The sequence below is a fragment of the Dryas octopetala genome, chromosome 2 (genome assembly GCF_963921425.1).
Source record: "Dryas octopetala chromosome 2, drDryOcto1.1, whole genome shotgun sequence".
Classification (NCBI taxonomy): Eukaryota; Viridiplantae; Streptophyta; class Magnoliopsida; order Rosales; family Rosaceae; genus Dryas; species Dryas octopetala.
In genome coordinates this window covers 22,169,875-22,194,830 of record NC_141367.1, presented here as the reverse complement: position 1 = coordinate 22,194,830, position 24,956 = coordinate 22,169,875, and the positions used below count along the sequence as shown (strand labels likewise).

Below are 24,956 nucleotides of genomic sequence, written 5' to 3'. Positions count from 1 at the left end.
AGACAAATAAATTAGTCAGATTAGTTGGTTGAGAGTTGAAGTTAGTTCTATGAGGTCTCATGTTTGAATCAAAACATAATCAAAATCTTATAATTTTTTTTTATTGAACATATATTTTTGTGTAAACGGGCTTTGGGTAGGGCTTTAGACCGGGCTTCGGGCGGGCCGTGAGCTTCAAGGAGATGGCCCAAGCCCAGCCCAAGGGACTTTCCGGCCGACCCAAATTTCGGGCTAGATCGGGCTTCGGGCCTTGGGCTATTTGGTGAGGCCTAGGTTTATTTGTATGGTTTTGGATGTGACTTAATTGTTAAAAACATATTTGAATGAATGAATTAAATATTATCGTCTATTTGTCTTCCCTTTTCTTGATTCTGGATTTCTGGGTATACTTTGCTTGTTGTGGTCGCATTTCTTCACTTGTAAAACGAACCCCTCTACTTGGGTCAATAACTCAATACCTTTGGGTTGATTGTGAGTTATCTACAGACCCAATATCAATGACAACAGCAAGCGTGCTACTTTCCCAGAAAACAGAATCATAGTCGTTGAAGTCATCGATGGGTCAAAGACAGTTTGACCCAGGGCCAATCTCTACCCTTAGTAATCAGCTGCTTAATGGCTAGCAAGTTAGTTATTTACATTATACCCCTAAGGTTTATCGTCTTTTTTACGTATACTTTCTGAAATTTCAAAAATTACACATATACTCCATGATATTTAAAAACTGTTGCATATAACCTCATGCAATAGAAAACAATAAAGAAACAAAGAAGAAGATATTTATATTGAAATTGGACCTTACACCTTGAGTAATCTTATTAGGTCATTCCACCTCTTAGCATGCATTTTTACATACTTTCTCATCATTTTTCATCTCATTGATTATATATATATAACAGTTTTGAAACTTCAAGGTGCGTATGTAATTTTTATAATCTCAAGAGATGTATGGAAAAATATGATAAATTTTAGATAACGTAAATGTAAATAGCTCTCTAACAAGTGGTGCCAAAGGAATGTTAGGTCTTGGAAGGACAGACTTCACTGGCCTCGATCATGAATTGCTGCAGAATTCTGCTTCAAATGGCAATTCATTATCTGCCTATCTTCAGCTTCAAGTCCTTTAAAATCAATCATTTGTGATTATCCTTGAAGAAAGAGGGCCTTGGAGGGACTAAGCTAAAGTACAATTGTTTGCTATTAATCAATATTCTAATTTTAAAATGGATGATATAGTAATTGCTCACGTACTATTTGGGGGCCTACCTTTTTGGCTATATTGATATTGGAACAATATTTGGGTCACTCCTTGGGGGTATCTCAAAGTCACCTCACCCTCTTAAATTTTAACTTTGGCAATGTCGGTGTATGATCAGAACCGTTCACTTTTTAGATAACATATTAAAGATCATCTTTGCAAAAAATCAAATTAATCGAAAATCGTTTGATTATATAACTGTTGTTAATTAAATATAAAAAATATATGGTTTTCAATTAAAGAGTGATTTTTTTACCAAATCATTGATTTTTTTTATTTAATCGACAACAGTTATATAACCAAACGATTTTCGATTAAGTTAATTTTTTGTAGAGAAAATCTATAATAGGTGATCTAAAAAGTAAACAGTTCCGATCATGCGCCGGTATTACCGAAATCAGAATTTGAGAGGGTGGGGTGACCTTAAGGGGTGACCCAAATATTGTTCTATATTGTTAATTATGAAGCTCAATACACCTCTGTCTAGATATGGGCTCAAAAAATCTCTGTACAACTTCAAATATAAGGCCAATGATCCAAAAGGTTTATGCGATATTTGTGAATGAGATCGCCACCATTGAATACTCCCCTATTAGAGCTGCAGTTCTCCCTCTCTCTCTCAACTTTTTTATCAAATTGAATTCTATCATATCTTTTAACTTTGATTTTCTTCTCAAAAAAATTAAAGAAAGGAAAAAGCTGGAATCAACCAGATCTAATTTCATAGAATATAAATTCAAACACTATATATAAGAAAACAATAGTAAGAAATGCTATTATGAAATAATTAAGAATAAAATAGACAGAAACAAAACTGAGAAGACCGTTAGTACTCCTCCACAAATGTTCAACTGAAATTCAGCTACCCAAACACATAATTTAATTAACTTATGTGGTTAGGATTGAAAGAGGATAGAAAAGAAGATGAAATAAATGAAGAGGATCATGTCCATTTGATTTTGCTAGATTTTCATAAGGTTAAATTAGTATGAGTGACTATATTTCCACCCATTTTTCCTATTTTTTCACCCCCCATTAAATTTGAATTTTTTTTAAAACACTCTTCACACCCCTCATTATTCCTATAATACCTTTTGATATAGGAAAATATTTGGGTCACCCCTTGGGGGTACCCCAAGGTCAGCCCTTCCCCCAAAATAACAATTTCGGTAATGTCGGCGCATTATCGGAACCGTTCACTTTTTAGATCACCTATTATAGATCATCTTTGCAAAAACTCAAAACAATCGGAAATCGTTTGGTTATATAACTATTGTCAATTAAGTATAAAAAATTGATGGTTTTCAATTAAAGAGTGATTTTAATTAAAAAATCAACCAAACCGTTGAATTTTTCTATTTAATCAACAACAGTTATATAATCAAACGATTTCCGATTGAGTTAATTTTTTGCAGAAATGATCTATAATAGGTGATCTAAAAAGTGAACGGTTCCGATCATGCGCCGGCATTATCAAAATTGTTATTTTGGGGGGAGGAGTGACCTTGGGTATCCCCAAGGGGTGACCTAAGTAGTGTCCTTTGATATATATCAACTCAAACATCCACTTAATAAACACTCTTCTCACCCCCTTAACTATTATCTCACCCACCAACCGACCCATTTTTTTTTTCTTAATTTCTTTCTTCAAACATAGTCAATTAAGATATCAAATGGCAGGTGGAGCAAACAACAAAACGAGTGAAGAAGTGGGGTGGGCAAGACATCAAAATTGAGACAACAGCTGAAAGTATATGAATTCTCTGCCTATTCAATGAAGAAACCTTGTCTTGCCTTTGCTTTTTATCCCTCCTATTTTTCGGTTTGTTTTATTAGTCTCCATGTATATTGTATACATGTTCTCTACTAATTTCTAAATAATATATAAAGTTTTCCAAAAATGAGACTACTTTAAGATTTCATGTCCTTAATTACTTCTAAGGCAATGATCATGAGCAAGCCTTTTGGTATAGTTGATCAACCAGAGTCAATTCGAACAAATATAGGTATACATAGTCAACCAAAACTTGCATCAACTAACTGCCAAACTAAAAATAAATAAATATATAAATTTGGACCATCAATTGTATAAATTCTAAATTATTATTCAAAAACAGTATAATCAAAGGAATAATGATATGAGAAAAAAAGAGAAAAATATTTTAGAATTTATGGAGTTTAGGTCATTGTAAGGTGGTGGATGAGTAGGGAGGTGTGGGTAGAGATTGTAAAGTATATTTATTTATTTATTTATTTTTAGTCAAATCCTTAGAAGTAATTTTACAAAAGGATATATTTGTCATGATCGTTTTCATTAAAATATAGGTGGAAATATAAAACAGGGGGTGAAAATATAACCACTCAATTAGTATTTGTAGAAGTTTATGTGGCATGTAAAGCCACAATTAGGGCACCCTAGCTAGCACTATCATATTTAATTGTTATTTTATAAACTATAACGTCTAGTTATGCTAGGAGAGGGATTGAATTCAGGTTTGGGGCGCCAATTGTTATTGAGGGAATATCTATGAGACATTTTGCAATATTCAAATGCTTTGTTGGCAAAGTTTTTAAAACTCTGTACTTGACTACTTTCCTTCTTGCCATGCCCTTCATGCAAATTATGGGACAAGAGCTCCTTGAGCTTTTTTTTTGTTGGGCTTGATTTAATCATATTGGGCTGTCATTGGGTTAGGAAGGAGCTTAGGATTTGGTACCGACATAAAATTCAAAGTCAAAGAGATAAAGATCAATTAAAGTGAATTTATAGAGATAAAGATCAACTAAAGTAGATTTATGAAGCAATTATTACGTGTGACACGTAACATAACTTGTTCGTTCAACGTATTCACCTGGCAAAGTTGCCATACTTGACCCGGCCACGTTCTCTAGTTTCACCCTCTGCGCCCACCCGATCAATGAGACAATGAGTTGTGTTTAATTCGTACGGAGCCAAAACTATTCAATTAAAGACTTGAATTGAAAGCTATAAATTGATAGCATCCCCTCCAACTTCTCAAGACATAGATTATTAGCAGCAATTTGTAACATGGCTTCCTCATCATTTGTGTATTGCCTTCTGTTTTGCTATCTAGTAGTACTCTTGACCCCCTCACTGGCCAAAGCATCCAACTCTTTGAGACCCAAAGCCCTGGTTCTTCCAGTAACCAAAGACGCTTCCACCCTCCAATACATCACCAGCATCAACCAAAGAACCCCTCTAGTCCCCCTAAAACTGACCCTACATCTTGGGGGTCTATCCCTTTGGGTGGTTTGTGACCAAGGCTACGTCTCCTCCACCTACAAGCCTGCCATCTGCGACTCCCCCCAATGCAAACTCGCAAACTCCCGGAGTTGCTCTAAGTGCCTCGGCACAGATTGCTCCCCTTCTTACACCCCCAAGCCGGGCAGCAACAACAACACCTGCGGCCTCGTTGCCGACAACCCTCTGGCCACCACACTCACCGGCGACGGCGAGCTCGCTGAAGACGTTGTTTCCCTCCATTCCATATCCACCGATGGGTCCCACCAGGGTGGCCTGGTTGGTTCCACCCCCAACAACATCCTTTTTGCATGTGCTTCCACGCCGCTCCTTCAAGGCCTTGCGGCTGGCGTGAAGGGCTTGGCCGGCCTCGGCAGGCCCCAAGTTGGACTTCCTTCCCAACTCGCTTCCGCTTTCGGCTTGGATAAGAAATTCGGCCTTTGCTTGAGCTCCTCAACCAAGTCCAACGGTGTCGTATTCTTTGGGAAGGGGCCTTATGTTCTGCTTCCCGGAGTCGATGTCTCTAAGTCACTTACTTTTACGCCGTTAATCCTCAACCCTGTCAGCACTGCGGGTGGTTATTACGTAGGCGACCCTTCTTCGGATTACTTCATTGGCGTAAAGTCAATCAAGATCAACGGAAAGGTTGTTCCGTTAAATACTTCGTTGCTAGCCATTGACGAAGAAGGGTATGGCGGCACCAAGATCAGCACCCTCAATCCTTACACGGTGTTGGAGACCTCCATCTACAAAGCCGTGGTTAATGCATTTGTCAAACAACTCGCTCATGTTCCCAGAGTGAAATCTGTCGCACCCTTCGGAGCGTGCTTTGACTCAAACAAGATTGGGAGTACGCGTGTGGGTCCGGCTGTGCCTGCCGTTGATCTTGTGTTGCAGAGCGAGAGCGTGCTCTGGAGGATCAGTGGGGCCAACTCGATGGTGCAGGTGAGCAAGGACGTGTTGTGTCTGGGATTTGTGGAGGGTAATACGAGCCCAAGGTCGAAGACTTCGATTGTGATTGGAGGACATCAAATTGAGGACAATCTTCTTCAGTTTGATTTGGGTAACAAGAGGCTTGGCTTCAGCTCATCACTCTTGGCCCGACAGACAACTTGCGCCAACTTTAACTTTAAATCGAATGCTTAGAGACAGAGGAAGGAACATCTTTATTCTGCTGGCGCTGCCTGCCTGCTGATATTGTTTGTTTATTTAATTCATGTGTAATAAATATTGTTTGTTGTTTATTTTACGTGGTGAAAACTTGTCATGCTGAATGCTAGCTTTTGATGCAAACACTTACCTTATATATATATGTTATCCTTTTCGTTAAAAATAATTAATTGGAATGGTAAAAATAAAAATAGAATGATTTTTACCATTAAAATATAAGCATGGCAGAAGAAAAATACTTAATTAAATCAAAAGATTGACGTTTTGAATTGAGTAATATATATTGTTTGTGGATAAACCCACACCGATCCAACAGCCAATCCTGGCTGAACACGTGGCTGGTCAGACTTTGACCTCCACATCATCACTGCCCAGCACTTCCTCCGCCAGCTCGGACCGGATCTCCATGTCGGGTCCACCATGTTCGGCCCGGGCCGAACCGATGATCTTCCAGGGGATTGAATGCCCATCTTTCCACGGTCATTCCAGTTCGGATCGGCTCGGCACCGAAGTGACCTCCTTTCGAGTTCTGACGTCGGCCAGTTAGGGCTCGGAGGGACCCCTATCTCTCGGGTCGGCTCGACTTGGAATCCCATATCCGATCCGATCCGATCATACATGGGTTTCACGTCTACACGTGAGGACATGTGTTCGGATCGGCTCGGCCTCCCACCGCCATTCTAAAGAAGATCACGTTGGGCCGAACCGCCACACTTAAATGCACCTGACATAAATCTTCTGACAGATAGAATATCCAGTCTGCATTCATGACTACTGGGGGAGTTTGCCTGAACCTTCCAACCTTGCATTTAATGGAGCATTCATTGCAGCATTGAATGCTGAGGAGGTGAGCAGCTGTACATGCAACTAGTTCTGACCAGGCGCGTGGGTCACTGGCAACCATTCATTCACATGCAGGTAACTTACCCATCAGGTTTTCCTTTGCTTATATATATCAACCCATATGTGCAAAAACCAGGACTAGGAGTCTACCCACAAACACTTACACAAAAATTCCCACTCACCAAAGAGCTTATCCAACTTGCTGAGAATAACCCAGAACATTTGCCTTGTTCTTCCTATTCTCCCAAGTTCATCCTCTGTTCTTCCTCATCCACCATCAAACACCATCACTGATTTCATCATCGGAGCGTGTTTGGCTGGTACCACACCGGTCCATCTCCTTTGATCTTGTTTCTTTTGCAGGAAGATCTCAATCAACATCCACTTCATCATCCAGCAAAGCATCTGATCAGCCAGATCAGCATTTCTAAGTTGTTGCATCTACCTCACGAGAATTTGCATCAACATATATAGTGGATAACCTCTTCTTTATTTCTGCTCTCACACCAAAACTCATCTCGATAGCTTCTTTCTATATCTCTTTCTTTCCCCTTTGAATTAATTATATGGGTGCTCATGGAATTTCTTAGCACTAATTAATAATTGGAGAATAATGACCAAATATATATGGGATCACATAACATAGATATGTTAAAATTAAAACCATAAAAATTGAATGTAAAACTACAATGAGAAAAGAATTGTAATTTAGTCTTTTGCATTTTCTAATAGCAAACTACTCTTCTTCTTTTTTTCTAAAGAAATGGTAACACTGAATACGTATTTTTTTTTATTTTTTATACTAGCTAGCTAAGAGGTGCATTGAGTATTAATTGTGAATGCTTAAGACTTAAAATGAGTTATATATGTTTCTATAAATTAGATTTAGATGTAATTCCCCCTGAAAGCATCTTAATTTGGTATATAAGCGCACATGTTTCAACATAGGACAGGGTCATGCACGCATGCATATACTTGAATTTGAATTGCTACGTACGCTTTATCTATACATCCATATATAAAATATGGGAAATTGGGAATGCCTCTAGTATTTTATATTGATATGGAACCTAGCTAGCTACTCCTTCTGCGATGTTGCAAGCCATATTGATTAGTATTTTTTTCTTTGAATTGTTTTCTTTTTGTTGTACTTCTACGTACGGTTTTCCTCAGCAAGTTGGCCATGCATGTTCTTAATTATGTACACATCTTCTTTTCATTCTCGATTTAGTAATTGGCTACAAAGACTTAACGTGTGTTGACTCAGATGGCACTCCTAAATCGCCACACTTAGACGTCTTAATTCTAGTTTTAGTCTCCCCTTATATTTATTAATTTTATTTACAATGACCCACCCATATATAGCTACCGCTCATTAATATAATTTACTAAACGACTTTGCTTTTTGGTCAACAATATTAAAAGACTTCAAACAGCTATAATAAATTGGCATGCCTTCTATTCATAATACATTGGAGTACGTGTAACAAAATTGGCATGCCATCTTCCTCTAGCAAGGAAGTTGAAACCATGAGCCTTTGTCTATATATTACGTGGAAATTTTGACATTTGTTAAAGTTGCATATCACATTTTGCCTTGGGAAATTATTAGAGGGTAATTGACAATTATGGTAATTGGATTTTGAAGTTGCTTGAAGTTGACATTTTGTCTCTTTTGCATATATATGTGACAATTAGGGTAATTGGATTTTGGAGAAATAAGATGGTCTTTTAATAAAAATTATTTTAATTTGATATTATAAATCAATAGTGATGCATATAATAAAATAAAAAAACTAGTGATGTGTACCATTTAGCTCTACCACATCATATTAAAGTAGGTACTAAAATTAAGGCACCAAATCTTTTTTGTTAAAAGAAGAGAATAGTTGACATTTACTCGTACAATATTGACAGATACTTTTCCCATAATGTAATAAAAAAAAATGGCTTTTTATTTTAATAATAGCATATATGGATGAGCATATATATTAAATTAATGAGTTGTGCTAGGGTGCCCTAATTATTGGTGCTCTAATTGTGCCCTAATGACATGAAAATGTTCATGTCATTAGAGTATTTAATATTTTTAAATACATCTCATATTTTATTTTTCACGTAGACTTTTGAAAAAGACTCATTTAACATTTCTTACAATTTTACAAAATTTAAATAAAAAAATTAAAAAAAGAGAAAATTTAAGAACAAACTAAAATAAGAAAAGAAACCTAGCAGATCTGAGAAAGAATTTTTCTAAAAAACAATCCAGCCATTAATTGTAGTATATATAGTTTCGGAAAGATCAAAATTTTCGAATAAAATAGTAATTGCAATTATATATATCAATATGTTTTCATTGATCAAACTTTTGAATAAAACCTAAACCTAATCTCCAGCACCCAATTATTGGATCGAGTTGGATGCTAGTGGCCACCCCACTTCTTTTGCAGGTCGGAGGAAACTAGTTGTAGGGGATTAAGACGATTTCTTATTTGATGGCATACATATTATTATGGACATGACCATTGGCATGTAGTCTTTCAAATCCAATTTCCAAAGAGCACCCAAATGGTGGATTGCGGATGAGCCTTGAGTGCCAAAAAATTATAAAATCTTTGCAAAATAAAAATTAAATTACAGCCCTTGGATTTGAGTTGGGGGAGATGGTCTTTTAGAAAAAATTATATTAATTTGATATAAAAAATAATTAATGATGTGTCTAAATTTTAAAATAAATAAATAGTGATGTGTATAATTTACTTTATCACATAAGATTAGGGCACATAGATATTGTGTCCCATATTAAATATAGGTGTCGAAGAGCGTGTTTTAGCTCAAGCCCGTTTTTGAGCCACTTGATGGTCATACCGACAAAGACCAACGTGCGTTCAGCTGAATCAGCTGGCATATACATCCAAAATTCCCAAGTCGCCAATCTTGACATGCATCTTCTAGTTTCTGCGGCCACCCAAAGATCGACTTGTGTTTTTTTGGTCAACAATATCCAAAGACTTCAAAAAGCTATAAATTGGTAGCATTCCCCCTCCAACTTCTTCAAACCCATCCATGTCAGTTTCATTTCCTAGTAGAGCTAGCAATATTATACAACAAATAACACTTGTTCAATATGGCTTCCTCAATTCAATATTGCCTTGTTCTCTTTTGCTCAATAGTCATGATCACCACCCCTACACTAGCCAAAACAACTTCTTTCAGACCCAGAGCCCTTGTTCTCCCAGTAACCAAAGACCCTGCCACTCTCCAATACCTCACCACCATCAACCAAAGAACCCCTCTAGTCCCCATCAAACTGACCCTTGATCTTGGGGGTCAATACCTGTGGGTTGACTGTGAACAAGCCTATGTCTCCTCCACTTACAAACCCGTCCGCTGCAACTCTGCCCAATGCTCACTTGCAAACTCCAAAAAGGCTTGTACCACACCGGAAAAAAAGTTCAACAACAACAACACATGTGTTCTCTTCCCAGACAACACCGTGACCCACACCAGCACCAGCGGTGAGTTTGGTCAAGACCTTGTCTCTCTCCAATCCACTAATGGGTCTAATCCCGGTAGGCTCGTTTCGGTGCCCAACCTCCTCTTCACTTGCAGTTCCACATTTCTCTTGGAAGGCCTTGCCTCTGGTGTCAAGGGTATGGCTGGCCTTGGCAGGTTCAAAATTGGACTTCCTTCCCAATTTGCATCCGCTTTCAGCTTTCGTAGGAAATTCGCCGTTTGTTTGAGCTCTTCAACAAGTTCTAAGGGTGTCGTATTCTTTGGGGATGGGCCTTATACTCTGCTTCCCGGTATTGATGTCTCTAAGTCTCTTACATACACCTCATTGATCCTTAACCATGTAAGCACTGCAGGTTCTTATTTCAAAGGTGACCCTTCTTCTGAATACTTCATTGGTGTAAAGTCAATCAAGATCAACGAAAAGGTTGTTTCTTTGAATACTTCATTGCTAGTGATTGACAAGGAAGGGTATGGTGGCACCAAGATCAGCACCGTCAATCCTTACACTGTCTTAGAGACCTCAATCTACAATGCTGTTGTGAATGCATTTTTCAAACAACTCCCTCACATCCCAAGAGTGACACCTACTGTAGCTCCTTTCGGAGCATGCTTCAACTCAAAGAACATTAGTAGTACACGTGTGGGCCCGGGTGTGCCTGCCATTGATCTTGTGTTGCAGAGCGAGAGTGTGTACTGGAGGGTGTTTGGTGCCAACTCAATGGTGCAGGTGAGCGAGGACGTGTTGTGTCTGGGATTTGTGGATGGGGGTGTAAAGCCAAGGACTTCAATTGTGATTGGTGGGCATCAATTGGAGGACAATCTTGTGCAGTTTGATTTGGCTGCTTCTAGGCTTGGGTTCAGTTCCTCACTCTTGTTTCGACAAACAACTTGCGCCAACTTCAACTTTAATTAGATTTAGAGGAACATCTTTATTTATTTCCTTGCCAGTGGCTAGCTTTAATTAAACAAGTTAAAGCTATATATTTGCATCGTTTGTGTATTACTTTGACGTGATTAATAAATGGTGATCATTATTGCTCTATGCACCCTGCATCTACATTTTGATTTAGGTAATTTAGGTGTTTCCATTTAATTTAATCACAATCTGGTCGTTGATTCTTTTTTTTCTTTCTTTTCTTTCCTCTTGTTGTACTTTGTACGTTTTCCTCGATCAGCAAGTTGGTCGCGTTCTTAATTATATATATATATAATCTTATTTCCATTCCTGTAATAGATCGATCTTGTTTGTATCTACTGCGATGGGTATGGTACCATCAATCCTTACGCGGTGTTGGAGACCTCAATCTACAAAGCTGTCGTTGATGCATTTGTAATTAAAAGACTTGGAATTCATTGCCTGCCATTGACCTTGTGCTATGCAAGGGAGTGAAAGATCAATGGCGCCAACTCAATGGTGCAGGTGAGCAAGGACGTGATATGTCTGGGATTTGTGGATGGAGGTGAACCAAGGACTTCAATTGTGATTGGAGGGCATCAAATTGAGGACAATCTTTTGCAGTTTGATTTGGCTAACAAGAGGCTTAATTGGCTTCAGCTCATCACTCTTGTTGTACTTCACGTCTATTGCTTAAAGTTAATTAGATCCAGTGGCCATGTTGATGAAATAAATGTTTTTTTAGTAAGTTATTGTTAAATAAATGTTCATGAATGTTAATAGAATATGCTTTTAATGCCACCCGCCATTAATGAATTTCAATTGAATTAGTATTTTACGTGTTAAATTCATGTTTATTTATTTATTTTATTATGAATTTCTATTTGCAGTGAGGAGCCTTGGCAATAAGCATGGATCAATGATTATGATCGATAGTGATATTGAAATGCGTTTCACCTTATCCAATTGTGCATTAAAGCTAGGATACCGATATAATTAAAGTGAAGCACTGATCGAAGTGGATGTAGCACTCATCAAGGTAATCTTATAATGCATATGACCGCGGAATGGGATCTATATATATGATGGATGTTAGGGGTGTGATTTGGATTGGAAAATCTGAATTCGACCGATTTCAATCCGAAAATTTTCAATTTTGGAATGTCCGAATTAAATCCAAAATTCGAAAATGTCGAATTCCGAAAATTCCGAAAAAAATTGGATTGGAATGTATCTGTAAATTCTGATCTAATCCGAATTCCGATCCGAAATTTTTCAAAGGCATTCCGATTCGATATTTTTGAAATTATGCTAATTTATTCTGTATTTATATTAATATTAGGGAGGTGATTTTCGCACTCCTCTTTTTTCCATTTGCACTCCTTCTTATTTTTTTAAATGTTTGTATATATTTTATTATTTATTTTCCACATATACCCTTTAGCTTTTAATTATAGAAAGTCACCTATGCACTATTAAATCCTACACATTTAATTTTTTAAAATTGTCATAATAATATATCTATTTCTATAACTCTCTTTTTAAAAAGGAAGAAAAACTTATGTAATTCTCTACACTTCTGTTCATCTTCTTGATATATAGTACACCTAGCTCTCTTTTCTTATTAAGCTATCATGTGACATTCATTTTTAAAAAAATCAAATATGCTACAAATTAGTAGTGGTTACTATGCAGTGTCAAAAGACCCAAAAATGAGAGAGTGGACTAATTGAAAACCCCAATTAATTTTATAACACAAAACCCACTATCAAAAGAAGAAGAAGATACATAAATCATGACCTTCATGAAGAAAATGAAAAAAAAAAATATGACAGGCTAAATATTTTCCTAATGAAAGTATAGAATGATGATTGAAAGCATATACAAGACTGGTTCACATATATAAATCATGACCCTCATTAAGAAAAATATATATATATATATATGACATGCTAAATATTTTCCTAATGAAAATATAGAATGATGATTGAAAGCACGAACAAAACTGGTTCACAAAAGAAAAAAAAAATGGCTTAGAAGGCAAATAGATGCAATATGAAGAAGATACAACGAGGGGGAGAGAAAATTACTTATTTTTATTTTTTTAATAATGATGAGAGAATTTAAGAAAAAATAATCATTACTGAAAAGATAATTAAAATAAAAATTTAACAGCTATAAAGGGTAAATTTGAAAAAATATATAATAAAAATATACAAATACATTAAAAAAAAAAAGATGGAGTGCAAATGGAGAAAAAAGGAGTGCGAAAATCGTCTCCCTAATATTATATCATTTATTTAATTTTTTACTATAGGTTTCATTAATTTGTTATTTGTTTCAAACATACACATACATATATATATTTTTTTTAAAAATAACTAATACTATTAATATAAACATATGTATATTATAAATATATGTGTATCATAATAACATAAATACTAACAAAAACACCCACATTTTTTGTACGTGTAATTAACGTGAAGATTCCGATTTTTTATTTAAAAATTTTGAATTTTTATCCGAAAGTTCCGAAAATGTGATATTCCGAAATAATCTGAAAATTCCGAATTGGAATGAGATGTTGAAATTCCAATTTTTTAGAATTGAAACACCCTATTTCTAACCGATCCGTCCGAAACACACCCCTAGATGGCACGTTTATATTGATTTAATTTTTTTCTTGTTTAATGACACAAATGTGATGTAGCGCACGGTAGGCGAAAGAGTTATTGTTCTTCGGAACACAACCTACCTTAGATTTGTTCATTCTCTACATCAAGAATGGCCAGAAACAAAGGCTTCAATTAGAGTGATAATTCTCTAAACTATCAGAAAAATAGGGAAAGAAAAAAAATCATTTCTTCTCAAATTTTAGGGCTTAGATTACTTGGACACCAAACATACTTGGGCGACAAGTATCCTAATTAAAACGAAATCTAAAATAAAATAAAATCTAAAAATATTAATTAAAATCATATCTTACCAAACCTAAGAAAAGCCTCTAAAACTAACAGAGACTTCTTATTATAAATTATTAAAATAAAATAAATCTTCTAAAATTAAAATATAGATATGCCGAATACACATACTACATCAAAATGTGTAGGGGTTTTTATTTTTATTTTTTATATAATTATCTTCCATGAGTTTTGAATTTATAACTTATTTTGACAAAAAAACACTATGTATATATCATTCACTACACCAAATAGTATAATTTGGAAACCTAATGCAACATGCAATTAGATTTTTCGGTCTCTCTCCTCCAACCGACAACTCTTAAGTCTCACAATCCATTTCAGAAGTATTAATGCTGGTTGAAAACACTAATTAGTATTAGCATATGTAATAGATAGGTCAATGATAAAATGAGTAGTGCTCACTACAAGAAATCTTGGCAACCCCGGCCCCACCAATTTAAAGCTGCTACTATTGCTCTCTAAACAACTATTCAGAGTTGCATAAACCCTTAGCAACTATGCAGCAACATTTAACTAAAAAGTTGTAGGGATTGGGATGAGTACTAAAGGCCTTTTGCACCCTCAAAAGTGATATGGTTACTTATGTGTTTGAAGTCTGACATTGATGTTGACCCTAGCTTGTTTATTCACCTATGTTAATGGGTGCTTAACTGGTAGCATAATCCATTACTAATATGTTTTAGCTCCTGCTTAAGTAATTCAACCAGCCACTAATACTTCTCTGCCACACTTTCAAATAATAGTTGCATAAGAATATATTTATCTGCCTATCCATAATATTAATTTGTAAAATGCATATAATAAAAAAAAAAAAAAGAATTCTACATTTTAATAAATTCTGCAGTACCTGCTGCATGGTGTACCAACATTTGCACCCAATAATACACACTAGAATATTAGAATTATAAACTAGAATTCAGTAGATTAAAAACAAACAGAAAGGTGCATATATTTAACTTCAATCCTTACATAGCAGGAATTTAATAAGTGTTCTAAACACTGATTTACAAAAGATCATAAAGTTATCACCCAGCTATCTAGATTACATCACACATTCCCTAATATATTCTACTGATCTCAAAAGACTGGAAGTAGCTTACTCGAACTCAAATCACCATGCTGATGGATTAGCTGACCTCTCTTCCCCACTGTTAGAAGTGGCCCTCATTTCAAATGTAAACTAACTGTATATTAGCTAGCTGTTTTGATAATGAGCATATAATAAATTAATACATACATCTGCAAGAGAACCAAAAAATAACATTTCAGATTTAGAAACATGCCATTATCACAGTGTCGGAGACATTGTGGAGTCGGCAGGCTACGACGTTACATGGGTTTTCTAGATCGCGACTCTCGGAGCACAATGGTGACGGAAGTGTCGTCAATGGAGGGCTGGAAGCTGGCGACGTAGTGGTAGGGCAGCGGTGGCTAGGGTTCCTTTTTCTATGTTCTGATTTGTATTGAGAAAGAGATGGGCAGAGAGAGAGACAGAGAATAGTTTTCTTCTTTCCTCTCTTCCTTCCTTGCCGTGAGAGGAAGAAAATGACTTGTTTCTTTTCTGGGGTTTCGTTTTGAAGAGAGAGAGAGAGAGAGGAATGAGGTGAGTGGTCTTTTCTTTCCCTAGCCGTACGTGAAAGGGAAAAAATTGCCATCCGAAAAAATTTAAAGGAATGGGGTATTGCAGGCTCTAACAATATCTTAATTCCAACACGTACTTACAGAGTTAAAGCAACAATTGAAATAACATTATAGGAGTTTAACTAATGGTTAAAGGTTGTGTAGGTCCGAATGCAACAAACTCAGCAATCTCACCTCACATTAGTTACTATACAGCAACTAAATTGGCATTGCTTTGTAAAGTCAAACCACCAATGGTATATTTTAACTGAAAAAATACTCAATAGCAATAGTGCTTATTGCCCAGTTTTCTTGTAGTGGCTACTGGAATGAGGATTCATCTGGAAATACAGCAAATAAATTTAGTCCAAAAATTTGTGAGAGATAAACACTAAATTGTGGGTTCATGTGGAAAGCAGCAATCATAACCATTAATTAGAAGTAAGCAAAGAAAGATGTTCCTCAAACTTTTTTTGAGGCAACAAGGCAACATATATGCAGGTGCATCAGACCCCAAAAAAAAAAAATATTGTAGATCTAAGCAGTTTTTGATGTGAAGTTGAAGTTAGCGCAAGTTGTTTGTCGGGCCAAGAGTGAGGAGCTAAAGCCTAGCCTCTTGTTCCCTATATCAAACTGCACAAGATTGTCCTCCAATTGATGCCCTCCGATCACAATCGAAGTCCTCGGGTTTACACCACCATCCACAAATCCCAGACACAACACATCCTTACTCACCCTCACCATTGAGTTTGCGCCATTGATACTCCAGTACACGCTCTTGCTCTGCAACACAAGGTCAATGGCAGGCACTCCCGGCCCCACCCTTGTACTACTAATGTTCTTGGAGTTGAAGCACACTCCGAAAGGTGCTACAGGTTTCACTCTTGGGGCGTGAGAGAGTTGTTTGACAAATGCCTTAACCACGGCTTTGTAGATTGAGGTCTCCAAAACCGTGTAAGGATCGACGGTGCTGATCTTGGTGCCCCCATTGCCTTGTGTGTCAATGGCGAGCAATGAAGCATTTAAAGACGACACGACCTTTCCGTTGACTTTGATTGACTTGACCCCAATGCAGTATTCAGCAGAAGGCCCGGGTCCAATGGATACGGCAGTGGTAACAGGGTTGAGGATCAAGGGGGTGAAAGTGAGTGAGTTGGAGACATCAATCCCCGGAAGCAGAACATAAGGCTCGTTCCCGAAGAAGACGACACCTTTGGATTTGGTGGAAGAGGGCAAGCAAAGTGCGAATCTGCGAGGGAAGCCAAAGGCAGAAGCAAATTGGGAAGGAAGGCCGATTGGAGTACTCCTGCCGAGACCAGCCATGCCCGTGACACCGGCAGCGAGGCCTTGCAAGAGAGAAGTGGAGGCACAAGAAAAGAGGAGGTTGGGGATGGAAACCAGGGCTGTGGGATTAGACCCATCTGTGGCGTGGAGGGAGGCAACGTCTTGACCGAGTTGACCGGCTTCTGTGTGTGAGCGGGTCACGGTGTTGTCTGGGCTGAGACCACATGTGTTGTCACAGCCTGGAGGCGTAGGGTCGGAGATGCAATTTATGTTGCAAAAGTTAGAGTTTGCGAGTTTACAATCGGGGGCACCGCAAAGGGTGGCCTTGTAGGTGGAGGTGACATAGCCGTCACAGTTCACCCAAAGGAATGGACCCCCAAGATCTAGGGTTAGTTTTAGGGGCACTAGAGGGGTTCTTTGCCTAAAGGTGGTGAGGTATTGAAGGGTGGCTTTGTCTTTCCTTACTGGAAGAACTAGGGCTCTGGGTCTCAAAGAAGTAGATGTCTTGGCCAGTGAAGGGGTGATGATGAAGAAGACTAGCAGTGAGCAAAGGAGAATATTAAAGCAATATTGAAATGAGGAAGCCATATTGGTACTTGCTCTAGTACGTTGTGTATTGCTCAAACAGATGTGGTGAAGAAGTGGGAGTGCATCCTACCAATTTATAGCGTTTCTAGTCTTTCAATGTGTTTGACCAAAAAAAAAAAGCACAGGTATTTTAACGCGGGAGACATGGGAATTATCTATCACCTGAGGTCCTGAACTCACGTTTCCTTTTTGGTCACAGCTAGACAATAGTGTTTGTGGGAAAACCCACACCGATCCAAACAGCCAATCATGGCTCGACACGTGGCTGGTCAAAACCAACCTTAGAGTTGACTTTCGGTGGTCAGACTTTGACCTCCACATCATCACTGCTCAGTACTTCCTCCGCCAGCTCAGCTCGGGTCTCCATGCCGAGTCTTCCATGCCAGGTCCGAGCCGAACCGATGACCTTCCAAGGGATTGAGTGTTCATCTTTCCATGGTCATCCCGGTTCGGCTCGGCTCGGCACAGAGATAATCTCCTTTCGAGTTCTGGCGTCGACCAGTTAGGGGTCGGAGGGACCCCTATCTACTGGACCGGCTCGGTCTGGAATCCCAAGTCCGATCCGACCACACATGGGCTTCATGTATACGCATAAAGACATGTGTTCGGTTCGGCTCGGCCCTACGCCGCCATTCCCAGGAAGATCACGTTGGGATGAACCGCCACGCTTAAATGCACCTGACACAAATCCTCTGACAGATGGAATATCCAGCCTGCATCCATGACTATTGGGGTAGTTTGTCTGAACCTTCCAAACCTTGCATTTAATGGAGCATTCAATGCACACTACAAGAAAAACCTTAATATATATCAGTGATAAACCGATATCTATTTAGGTTTCCAACCGATATATTGAGTGCTGATATCTATTCTCCCCCTATTACATATCGGTTATTCACTGATGTCTATACTATATTAGATATCGTATTTGTTTGATAATCCGATATGATATACCACATCATTATCAGATATTAATGATTTCTGATATCTTAAAAACTGCATTCCGATATGTAAGATACTTATGATATCGTTAGAAATTTTGAAACCGATATAAAAAATGTATTCAATATCGTCTTGGTACTTAAAATCAGATATAAAATGAGTATAGCATATCGGTTTTGTAATTAAAATTGGATATAAATGGTGTATCACATATCGGTTTGGTACTTAAAATCGGATATAAAAGGTGTATAACATATCAGTTTTGTACTTAAAATCTGATAAAAAAAGTGTATAACATATCGGTTTTGTACTTAAAATCGGATATAAAAGGTGGATAACATATGAGTTTGGTACTTAAAATTTGATATAAAAGTATACTTTAGATATCAGTTTTTTGTTTTTTAAATGATGTTGAAACTTCATTCCTTATCGTTGCATTTTTACATAATCTGATATGCAATAGGCTTCTAATATTAATAAAAATTAATTGATAAATATGCATCCACAACAATTACTAAGCTTCTAAAGTAATCCAACTTAAATTTTTCCATTCATATAAATGAATCCAACATCCAAACTCAGTAATGAAGTTAACAAAATAAGATTACAAATCCATATAAAAATATGGATAGCCCTCATCATGTATACCCCAAAATCACTATCCTATCTCCATAACCTTCACAAAATCCATCTCTAGCTAGCTAGATCCTAATTAAATACATGCCAACATGTACAAAAATAATAAAGGCATGACAGTGCAATTTAGCTAGGCCTAAATTCTGCCTATACAAAACATTTGAATGTGAACTAGCTAGTATATATCTTCATATCTACAACAAAATGCTCAAAAAGGTACCAAAAACATGCATGTTAGTCTACATAAAATTCATGGAAATATAATCTCCCCATTCAACCCGGACTTCATCTATTTGTTTCTGTGTGTAATTGCTCCTCTTGTTCTTCAGGTGACTCCACTGAAAACAAGAAAGAAAAGTGCATTAATTAATAAGATTGCAGTAAGGATCCCAAAGTATTGAAAAGTGCATTCAGCAAGGATCCCAAAGGGCATTAAGAAAATAGAGGCCAAAAGCATTAATAAGATTGCATCAAGTATTGAATTTAGATGGCTGCACATATATATATGATTCAGATGGTTTTCAGATGGCCTACATTTCGTGCATTCAGCAAGGGCTTTCAAATGGCTGCACATATATATGATTCAAAAATGGATCATGCAAGTATAAATGAGAGTTTTTTAAGCTGGAAGTCCTAAATTTAAATCCTTTAGTTCTATTAAGTTAGTATTGTTTTTACCAAGGTACTTAAAATTAAGGGTCTAAAGTCTTAAAACTCTCTTTTCTTTTCTCTCTGTTTTGCAAACTCTCTAAAAGATTATTCATAACCATAAGAACTCAAAGAAACTCATGCAGTAGAATATAGATGGATCAGTCATATAAGAAGTACAATGAAACAAATCTATAGAAAAGCATACAAGTTCTTTTTAAATATCAAACAACAATTTAACCATACCAAACAGGTCTAGAAGAAAGCCACAAATATTTCTAATATACATAGAACATTAATGCCTAGCTTTCGTAATTGAATAAATTGTTCAGTTGTATAATTACTTGTCTAAGAATTTCTCACTTGATGAGGACATCCTGCTGGAATAAAAACTGCCTCACCAAGGTATTGCTCAAATGTCCATGGCTCCACATCTGCATATAAAATTACTTGTTAACAACACTGCAGCAGGACATTGCTACTAATCCTTTTTTAGTGAGCACTCATTCAAAAGCTTCAATTCATTGACATACTTAATTGAAATATTGATACAAAATGAATGATATGATTAATACATGACACCTATGGGAAGTGCAACCAAACTATAATAAATTAAATTTTAGAAACAAACCTGCATGTATTCATATTTTAAGTCAAATTTCAGATATCATTCTATCCGGAGCTCAACAATATCCTTATTGCTCTGGAGACCCTTCAGAAAAGCCTTTTGCAGCTTTCCATGCTCTCTTTGCACTATAGTTGCAATTTGTGCAGCTCTAAGGAGAAAATCAGCCTCCAGACAACCACTTAACGTCATAGCAGGGGTACCTGAGTGGTCAACATGGAAATCTATTAAAAACCGTCACAACAACCTTTGAAACTTAAAATACAGCAAATTGACATGTAATTAACATCACTCACCAACCCTTACTCCTGCAGAAGTAATAGTTACATTGTCACCAGAAATTGCAATCTAGTTGAGAGTAATGTGGCACATCTTACATACCTTCTCATAGTTCTTGCCTAAAGAAGCATGGCTAGAACAATAAGAATAGGTTATACTCAAGTATAGAGCCCTAAGAATAGAGATATTAAGTCCTCAGATGAAAACAGAAATACATGCAAGGATAAATAAACACAAATATAGAATAAGCAAACAGGAAGAGATTCCAAAATAATTTTACATCTTTAATCGACATACACAAAGTCATTCATTTAGAGGCCAATGAAAAATAAAACTATATTGTTTGGGTTTTTTTAATGTTCATAGCAAGCACTACTTATGAGCAAGAAAATAAAAAGGAAGGGAAAGAGGGGTATTAAGTATTATATAAATGAATGGAGCCATCAACACCACAAATGTGTCAAGATTTCCATATCTTGATACAACCTTGACTAATGTCTTTTTACAATCATACTCGTACCCACATCATGCACTAATACTTTTTATTTGCAGGCTGCAACTCACTTAAAGGGAGCATCTGAAATAGATTCAAAGACTGTATAGTGGCTCCTAAAGAAGGTTTAGCAGTACAAAATTTTATTGGAACCAAGTTCAAGTTTTGGATTAAAACTATGTTCCATGGACTTATCACCTAATGTCCTTGTCTCAGTAGGACATAAGACTGGTAAGTCTCTGGTTACTGGAACCTAAACCTTCAGAAAACATTCAGACACAAACCTTGGGCACATACCTAAATGCATGCATCACAAGGTTAAATTAATAGTACCCACCCGGTCTGGTCTCTTGTTCATGATTATATCATATCTTCAAAGATTATCAAGTCATGAATCTATTATCTATAACTGCAACATTAATTATCAAATCTCAAAATCAAAAACTTGCACAATCATCATAAGGAACAAATTATGTGCCTTTAAGTGTGACAAGTTGTAATCCCTAATCTCATAGACAATAAATTTTAAAGACAATACAACTCCATATGAACTTCTTTGGAATTCAATTGGATCTTAGAAGTTTTCCGTGCCTACATCAATAGGACATGGCACTTGTAATTGTGTATGGATATGCTACAGGACACTAGAACCTCGGGAGAACAAACAGATCAAACACTCAGGCATATACCAGCATCTGATGCCCATATCCAAAAATGTTCTCTCTCTCTCTCTCTCTCTCTCTCTCTCTCTCTCTCTCTCTCTCTCTCTCTCTCTCCTTCTGCCTCTCTCTGCTTTATATGAAAATAATAAGCATGCTTTTTTTGATATATATACATATATATAGTTCTATAAGTATGCATGGATACAAGAAGCTTTATGCTAATACTTTTTCGTTTCACATAAATAGCCAAAGTAAAGAATAAATAACCTATGGAAGATAGCACAATCATAATCAAACCCAAACCTATATACTTATTCCTTAGCAACTAAATTAATTAGTATATGACCATATTATGAAACACCAAGTAGAAAACTGTCCACATAAGCTCAAGTCAAATTTCTGTTAGCACATTAGAAAACCAAAATTTCACAAGTTTTCAACAATTTTTTTTTCAAGAAAATTGCATTATGAGAAGAACAAATAAAAAAACAACCTTACAAGACACCCAAAGCCATAAACAAAGACCCTATATTTCATATTCAAGGCTTGTATATCTTCACAAATGAAATCACTCAACACACAACCCAATGTCTCAATATACCCAGTTTGGAAAAAAAAAACACTGGGTGGCACTCAGTTTGATAATAGATGTTGGTAGAGTGAGTAATTTTTTGGATAAACTTTTGTTTGTGTTTTTATTTTTTCTTTTGCATTGGAGTTGATGAGTTATAGTAAGATTCATGAATATGGCTATAAATAGTCAGGAAGTAAAGTGTTTTGGAAAGCCGTTAGTAATGAATAACATCCTTATTATGAGGGCCCCATTAAGGTAATAGCTAGTTAGAATCGTGAATTCATTGACTAGCACATTTGAATTCAAACAAACAAAACATGAAAATATGGTTGGCAGTTAAAAACTTAAATATTTTTTTTATCAAAATTAAAACAATTATAATTAGCAGGAATACTAAACAATTAAGTAATTAACCAATATATTTCCATATTTGCAGCACAACACAGCACAGCACAACAGTCACTAGGCACTGTGTCACTGTGTAGTAGGGAGAAGGTATGATGAAATTATTTGATGGCAATGAGTCATGAGGGTGAAAAATAGTATACTAATTAATTACTAAATATGGTTGAAGACTTGGACTGAATTTCAAGGCTATTGAGGAGATTCATGAAGAGATATCCGTTTATGGTGTACAAAAAAAAAAGAGCTCAAAGCCAAGCCAAGGTTACTACAACTACAAGAGCTTGGGAATTTGGCTGGTCGCAGTTGGTGTTGCCATTGCAGCCTCCTTGGGACCTGGTATGCTCATTGCTTTTAATTCTCTCTCTAGCTTTCTCAATCCCTCTGTCTAAATTGGTCTGTAAATCACAACAGGGGTCATATGAGCTTGAACCTGTACTGTTCTGATGTCATGTGGAAAGGAAGGGCATCTCAGTGTATTAAGCATCTATCATTTATCTTTTATGCGTCTCTGTATATTGTTTACACATTATGTTTTACGCAGATGGAGATTGAGTAACAAACCAATTTTGACGAATTTTTCTGCGGTCTTTTCTTTTTAATGTATGGATTTCAATTTTCATTGTGCACTAGTTATTTAAATGCAACTATTAATTACTACCCATGTTTCATATTTTGATGGTAAATCTTCAGATTTACTGATTTTATAGCAATCATATGTGTGCTGTTATGAAGATGCAAACAGAGGAAACTGATTTGGCAATAAGAATTAAGAAATGTGATCTCAACAGAGGAAAGATTAGTACAATGGGGGTGTGGTGGTAAACTATTCTGTGTTTTTTGTCAGAGGATATAATAGAATGCTCAGAAAAATGTAGTCTATGCATCAGAAATACTTTCATTGCCTTTATAACACAGACACACCAGCTGACCAGCTCATGGTCATGTAAATCGTACTCGAACACATGCTTTCATTTCTTACAAATCAAAAAATGAGAATCTCCACAAAACCCAAAATTAAAAAGAAATAAAAAAAACAACTAAACAAGCTCAAGCTAACACGCAGACAAAATATATAACAAAATATAAAAAATTTATAACGACCCATGTCCGCTAACAAATAAAAATTCATAGATCCAGCTTCAAAAGAAGCTTAGGAAGCTGAAATTGGAAAGTAAACGCTAAAACCAACAAAAAAAAGGAATAAGAACATGGAAAATCGAAGAAGGAGATGGTACCTGCGCTGCAAGAGGTTGGGGGGTATTTCTGGAGGTCTTTGAGCTCCTTCAAGATCCGCTTTAAAGCCATGGATGAACCTCGTAGATCGTCACAGATCTAAGAGGAAATGAGTTTCAAAACTAAAAACGACCTAAAAAAAACCCAAATTTGAACAAAAACATAAACCACAAAAAACCCCTAATTTGAAACCCTATTTTTAGAAAGAAGAAACCCACGAGGAGAAGGTACAGAGAAGGGGAAAAAGTGAAAGAGATGAGGGATTGAGCTTACAATTTCCACACTCCAGTTGATCGACGCCGTAACCAAAGGACGCCATCGACGCGAAAGAGAGGATGGAGAATGAGAGCCACCGACACCAAGGACTTTTGGCAGCGGCGACGCCAAGATCGACTGAGAAGGAGAACGAGAGAGAAAGATTGAGCTGGGTTATTGATCGAGTGAGTGAGAGAGAAGGAGAGTGTCCGAGCCAAAGAAGAAACAAAAGGGTCTGAGGAATATGTGTGTCGTGTTAGGAAACCTGCTAAGATTTTTAAGTTGGGACCCCGTGTTTCTTCAGGTGAAATATACATATCAGATATGACTTTTACATATCAGTTTTTGTTTTAAGTTAATCGAACGTACAAAATTAAGATATCGAAAAAAAAAATTAGTGATATGTTAATAAATTAAGACATCGTTCAAAAAATTAACCGATATCTAAAACTTTACAATATCAGTTTATATAAAAACTGATATTAAAATAGTGATGTCTATTCAAGTTTTTCTTGTAGTGGCAACATTGAATATTGAGGAGGTGAGTAGCTGTGCATGCAACTAGTTCTGACCAAGCGCGTGGGTCTCTGACAACCATTCATTCACATGCAGGTAACTTACTCATCCAGTCTTCCTTTGCCTATATAAGGCACCATATATGCACAAATAGGAGGATGAAAAAAATAAATCTAGCTATCAACTCCTCACCAGACAAATACTTACCAAAATTCCTACTCACCCAAGAGCATATCCAACTTGCTGAGAATAACCCAAAACATTT

At 36.7% G+C, this 24,956-nt stretch overlaps 1 long non-coding RNA gene and 3 pseudogenes across 2 annotated transcripts; 2 read left to right on the top strand and 2 right to left on the bottom strand.

The window, feature by feature from the left end:
* Positions 1–4,307: 4,307 nt before the first annotated feature.
* Positions 4,308–5,778, top strand: LOC147294159 (putative aspartic proteinase GIP2 pseudogene; annotated as a pseudogene).
* Positions 5,779–9,608: 3,830 nt separating this feature from the next.
* Positions 9,609–11,091, top strand: LOC147294158 (putative aspartic proteinase GIP2 pseudogene; annotated as a pseudogene).
* Positions 11,092–16,088: 4,997 nt separating this feature from the next.
* Positions 16,089–17,423, bottom strand: LOC147294157 (putative aspartic proteinase GIP2 pseudogene; annotated as a pseudogene).
* Positions 17,424–18,919: 1,496 nt separating this feature from the next.
* LOC147294156 (uncharacterized) lies at positions 18,920–24,626 on the bottom strand. Of its 2 annotated transcripts, none has more exons than XR_015120432.1 (6): positions 24,194–24,626; positions 23,923–24,019; positions 20,571–20,672; positions 20,281–20,477; positions 20,013–20,083; positions 18,920–19,339 (listed from the first exon to the last, which is right to left on the bottom strand). It is a non-coding gene; the product is annotated as an uncharacterized LOC147294156 (long non-coding RNA). The 2 variants fall into 2 exon arrangements; XR_015120431.1 differs by having other exon boundaries at positions 20,571–20,686; positions 24,194–24,621.
* Positions 24,627–24,956: the final 330 nt, after the last annotated feature.